The sequence below is a fragment of the Schistocerca americana genome, chromosome 3 (assembly GCF_021461395.2).
Source record: "Schistocerca americana isolate TAMUIC-IGC-003095 chromosome 3, iqSchAmer2.1, whole genome shotgun sequence".
Lineage (NCBI taxonomy): Eukaryota > Metazoa > Arthropoda > Insecta > Orthoptera > Acrididae > Schistocerca > Schistocerca americana.
In genome coordinates this window covers 145,697,562-145,704,308 of record NC_060121.1, presented here as the reverse complement: position 1 = coordinate 145,704,308, position 6,747 = coordinate 145,697,562, and positions in this window count along the sequence as shown.

Below are 6,747 nucleotides of genomic sequence, written 5' to 3'. Positions count from 1 at the left end.
AACAACATCAGCAACAAAAACAACAACCAGAAAAATAACACAGATATTCTGGAAGTGATATTGTAAAAGGCGACGGCACAAATTCAGATGGAGTACTTTGCTCCATCTTCAGTGATCCGTGTACGCAACACATTACGGCGTGGCGACCGCTACCATGTTCGTCAGAGGTGAAGGGGTACGTCTAGCGGCAAACTCGCTGCCGCATAACCATCTCGCAGCCGCTAGAGAAAGCGGAGGCCAGGCCGCGGCGCAAAACGCAACGCGCGCGCTCCGTCCGCAAATACGGCGAAACCGCGAAACTGCAAATGTGCTCGCAGAATTCAAATGAGCCTCGGCGGCCGTTTCGGAAATGTCCCGGCAAGCGCGTTCCTGCAAAATACCGAGCGTGGCGTTCAAAATCGTCCACACAGACTACTCAATTTCACAGGGCCATATTCTCGCTTCTAACAAAAAGATAATTACTTGCAGCAACAGACTTTTATTTCTTGTTTGTGACCAGGTTCTGACTGCGTGACTCTTTCCCGTCATCCTAAACTGAAGGAAAATCAATGGCAGAACGGATCTCATTATCTTTTGCGGCCAGAGCAGTGATCTTTACGACGACATGGCTTTTACCAATTTTTAACCCAAAGTTTGCTTCGGGCGACCGCTCAAGGTTCTCTCAACCTCATCAACACTGATGATGCAGCCCCGCTGACACAATAAGGGTCATTTTAGAACACACTTGTGCATTTTTTTGTGAATTTCCTGTGAAAGAATAATCTGTGCGCTATTTAAAAACTTGAACGACTGCGTAAAATACGTTTTAATTACATATAATTAGGCAGCATAGTTAAGTGAAATTTGTAGTTTCAAATGATGGGAAAACCTAGTCTTTTTACTGCACTGACTTATTTTTTAAAGCGTAACTGCACAAGCGCTTACAGGAAAGTATATGATAGGTTTTAAAAATTTGGCAAGTATGGACCCAACGTACATGGGTATACACAAAAATCAAGCAGCACCGAAAAAAAAGAAAAAGCAAGAAATAATCATTTGGACTAAAATATTTGCCTGGTTTTAAAAATAAACAAATTCACTTGATTTCGATGTCTATCCAAACTAGCCGCACTTTGCTCCTATTATTATGCCTCCTGAAACAAAGGTAGCGTTACCCAAGTTGCACAGCGTTACCACTTTAGTTATTATTTATGACATAGGCGTAGCTGTGTACATGTTTTGAAGTGGAACAAATTTATGCCAATGGCTGTGATAGTATTAACTCTTGTCACTACGATGGTTGAAGTGTGTTTATCACACTTTTTTTCACTGGACAAATATACGAAAATTGTGCACCAAAAATGGCCATCATATACTGTTGAGTACGTAAGTTCACCGTCGCAAACAGAGACGCTGGCATCTACACGCAAAAACAATACTTGATGACTCCAGTTTTATAGCTCTGACCCATACACGCACGTGCTGGCAAACCCACCAAATCTGCCGAAAACTGTCCGACGGGTAATGAATGTAGGTGCAAGCATAGAATAAAGAAGCCAAAGTGGAAACCAAACACGATACATAAGATAAGCGACAAATCGATAAACCCGATGAAAACACAGAACTACGAAGGGAGGAAACGTGATTGGATGGTTCAAATGGCTCTGAGCACTATGGGACTCAACTGCTGAGGTCATTAGTCCCCTAGAACTTAGAACTAGTTAAACCTAACTAACCTAAGGACATCACAAACATCCATGCCCGAGGCAGGATTCGAACCTGCGACCGTAGCGGTCTTGCGCCTCCAGACTACAGCGCCTTTAACCGCACGGCCACTTCGGCCGGCAAACGTGATTGGATCCAAGGTCTGAAGGTTCATTTAATAGAACCATCAATGAAAATATTTTTGCAAAAATTCTAAAAAGAATGAGAAACGCCGTGATAACAGAAAAGCAAGAAATAGAAGAGGCAGCACAATTTGGTAGGAGCTGGAAGACATTACTACTTCATGCTACACATCAACAGTATTCCACGCCCTCTACAGCGATAATGAGTGAATGTAGTTAAAGTCAACTTGCAACTAATGCAATTAAAAGAAAACTGCCACGACTCCCTACGTCAGTTGTGTACGTGCATAAATGTTGTTTTTCCCAAATATTACATTTCATTTACACCGTCGACAGAATCGTATAATTTCATCTCTTCACCCACAAATGTCAGTTGTTTCAGATCAGCCTGTGTTCGGGCAGAAAACAGAATGGGAAATGCTAGTATCAAAAATAGCACTGCTGAATCAAACGCAGTGTTTTTAAAAGTCATTTTATTTATTGACAATCCAAAATAATTTAAAAAAATATCATTTCACAATAAGAAATTAAATGCACTCATCGGTGTTATTGGCAGAAAATACGTGTACAAGAAAGTCGTATATTTTGTTGATTCTTAAAACTTATTGGCCCTTTTTCTGTAGCTGGGACAGGTAATGGCTCACACTTGGGCTACAAAACACTGACAAGCACTCAACATCATTTTTTCATGTGCTCGGCGTTTTGGCGAAGTTAGACGCCACCTTAAGGCCCAGACGTCTCGGGAATCGAGTTTGTGACGTTTCTGATACTGAACGTTCCTCTTCTGATGCTGTAGCGACATCTTGAGTACGTTAACACATAGTTGAATATTATAAAATTCTTATTGAAGACAGAAATATGTTAATTTTCGAAATTTTGGTTCATCGCTATAGCGATGAACCAATATTTCAAATCCAGCAAGATATTCCGCACAGAAAAAACACATTATTGGTCGGTAAACCGCGCGCAAGACCGTCATGGTACGATCATGGATCAGTTACGAATTAATACATAAAATACAGGTTGAAACAAAGTTTTATATATCCCTTGACTGTCTTCATGCTATGGTCATGTATCAGAACTGCACTGCTATCGTTGTGGGGAATCTTGCTGCTACATTTGAAATTACAACTCACTGCCATTCAGATTAGTGTAAAGTTAATACCTTTTTAATTATGTATATTACATGAAACTATTGTGTATTAAAGGATACTGGAATTAATGTTCAATAGGTTTTAGTAACTTTAGTTTTAGACTTTACCTGTTTTACACACTACATCAGTTCAACGAAGCTGTTACCTAACGTACTAGTATGTATGACAACTCCTTTCTTCTATGCCACGAAAAAATGCGCCGGGATCGAGACCAATCAACATCACACGAAAGCAAAAACGTGTGAACAAAATGTGTAAACACTTATCGCGTCTGCTTGATTGGGTGTCTCCGGTACGGGATGTCGAAATGATGTGCGAAAACTCCACTCTAATTAAAACTCTGTGGGTTTTAAATTAAATAAGCTTCGATCACAAACTAAGTGAAAGACGTAACGCATACCCGGCTCATGACACATGATATACTTTAGAAACTGAAGATACTGTTTTCCGATCCATTCGCTGACAACTTCCAACCACAGGTGAGTTACATTTCTTTTTCCAACAGTAAACGAATTACGCCCACAGTAGGTCTCAATTTTTAGGCTTATTTACTTAGAACAAAACATGATGGATTAATTAATTTCATTGTCATATAATACTCCGTGCTGGAGCGGCGCAAAAAGTTGCCGGTACACCAACAAGAAAATACCATAGGAGATGGCAGAGAACGTTCACCAAACATTGATAGGCCTACAGTCGTAATAATTTTTAAAATTAAAAACTGTGTTCCCAGCCTTTCATTTCGCTACTGTAGGCAACTGAGGTGCAAGAGGTTATCTGAGTTATAGGAAAGGCTTTCTTTCCGTCCTATCTTCTGAAATGCATTTGATACATGTACATCCGTTTTCTATTCTTTTGCTTCACGAATTACAATTTCCTTCCCAACACAAAGCGCAGCTTCCTCTCCAATGCAAATAACTGTTTCGCTTATTAACGCTTCATTATATGTATCGAATACTGTTGAAAACGATGCGTGATGCCATACATACAACAAGATGAAAACTATTTATCCTGAAAGTAAAGATATAGATGGAACTGTGTGTTATCGAGTTCCACTTTTGGCAAACTGGTTTCGGAAAAGTTATTCTCATTTATGACGTAATTTTTGACATGCTTCATATTACTAAAATGGCTGGAACAAAAAGTATTTTTCGTCACGTTTGGCGTTAAGTTTTGGTTAGCATTTCAGATTTCACTCTTTCTTTCTCGCTTTATATTTCACACCCATTAATGCGCATAGTAGCGGAGCTTCGGAACACTGTCACCCAGAAGTAATCTATAACCAAGTTTCCACTAGGTCGCTGGTCAGCAGCAATGTTTCAGCGCTATTTATCAGGTAGTACTTGACCATCGCGACACTAACGCAGTAACGCACCGGTACATCATCCGAGCCGGATGTGACTGGGTGCGGTGTCATTACAAGACAAGTGACATGTACACGACAAGTTGCGAGAATACGCGACGTGCATCCATGTAGGATGTCGTGGGATACAACTGCAGTCGTCACTAACACAGTACACTTGAAAATAGTTGAGACCAACGAATAGCCGATTTGTTTCATTTCCGTCAAATTTATCATTCTTGCTTTTACAGCAATGAAGCGAACTTCGTGTTCAAGCTGACAGGTTTTCCTGACGTCACTTGAGCCATAAACACACATTTTCATACACAGGAGGCTGTCAAACATTAAAGCTATCAACTGTTCGTTGGTCGAAAAATATCAGCTTACGGCGCTTAGGCGGACGTATCAGTACTGCGTTCTAGATCTTAAATCGTATACAAGTAAACCTACTAGATGCAGTCTACAAGCTCCTCGTAACTGGTTGTTTCGCGTCATTTCCCCCGCGGTTCTCTCTGCAAATGAATTGAATGACTCTTCTTTACAGACGCACTCAAAATTCTAGTCACAGAAATTTCTCAACAATCCATCGCAACACAATTCAGTCGCAGCATTTTTTTACGTGCAATCTGCGAAACAACCAGCTACGAGGTGCAGACTATACTAGACGCCAAAGGCCGTCCGCACGCCTATTTTACAAAGACATGAAGTGAGCTCCAGCAAACGTCCCAAAAAGCCTTAGAATGAAAACATTGTGCTCTGAACCAAATAGTGAAGTATATTCTATCGTGCAACGCGAATCCCCAATATTTAATTATTATTATATTAAAATCAAGATTGAAAACCGCCACAAGCACTGCGTTTTCTGGGCCAGCATTAAAAAATGTTTCCACGAATCATGAAAAGAGTATTATGAGCTGTGCGATACGCCGCAGTACCTTGTAATTAATGCGGAAGCAATACGTATGGGATAATGAAGCAGAACTAGCACTCACTCTGTATCTTAGGTGGTATTTATGCCAATGCTTTTAGTTGTATGAAGATTAAGTTCATGTTCAACATTACCACCAATCGCTACGGAGCGAAAATCGCCTCCGACACAAAAAAATATTCTCCTCGACAGATCATCCTTGGCTAGTGACTAAGCTGCTTCATGTGCCTATGGATAATGTGTTTCTTTCAGTTCGCATTTATCGAAAAAATATTCTTCTTGAATTTATATTGCTTCTATACAAACACTAAGAAACAACACTAACTATATAAATTTATTTTGGATCTCTCACTGTGCTCACAATACCTACTTCACGCCCAGTGGAATTTTTTTTCATCTACATCTACATCTACGTGAATACTCTGCTATTCACAGTTAAGTGCCTGGTAGAGGATTCAATGAACCACCTCCAAGCTATCTCTCTACCGTTCCACTCTCGAACGGCGCGCGGGAAAAAAAAACGAGCACTTAAATTTTTCTGTGCGAGCCCTGATTTATCTTATTTTAACGAGATGATCCTTTCTCCCTATGTAGGTGGGTGCCAACAGAATGTTTTCGCAATCGGAGGAGAAAACTGGTGATTGAAATTTCACGAGAAGATCCCGTCGCAACGAAAAACGCCACGCCGCGTTACGAGTCACAAAACACCTTCTTTTCCAAACTGGTTTACACGAGCATGAATCTACATGCCCATTTTAAAATCCCGACTACCAAATGAAGAAGGGCACTGACAAAGTAGTACAGGGCGTTACAGTTGTGTAATACAATCCTATTTACTAACGAACGTTTTCAGGACGAATGCTCAAACTCACTTCATTTTCTAAAAGACTTTTTGAGTTATAAATGTTCCCGGTACAGTAGTCGTGGTAATTCATTATAAAATTCGAGCTTTCGACAATACGTATCACTGTCTTCGTGGGCAAAGCAAGTGTCTGGCGAAGGCTCGATATCACACAAATATAAAGCGCCCGAGTGCAACCGGGCACATCGTATCAGAAGGAGGGCCATGCTCCGCATTATTACGCTGACACCGACGGGGCGAATGACGTTTTATAGTTGGCGCAAATGTGCTCCCGTGTTGCAGTTAGCATTACTGCGTCAGTTAGATCTGATTGACTCCGTTACTTCTCGACAGTCAGTCGCTAGGTGAAGACAATGATACATAACGTCTAAAGCCCTAATTTGACGTGACCAGTGAACCTGTAACACGTAATACAACAAATCCGTCGAGAAACGCATCTTAAGTATCGAGTGCAAGCTGATAACAGCATGCGCTATCATAAGCATCTACAGATAATGTTGAGAGCAATAATGACAACCTGACGCGGCAACGACAGAAACAAGAAAACATCGCTCGAAAATAGGGTCAAAGTGCACTCATAATCTAAGACACAGCGCATGGATTGAGATTATCGTTACAACATGGCACCCATTCGA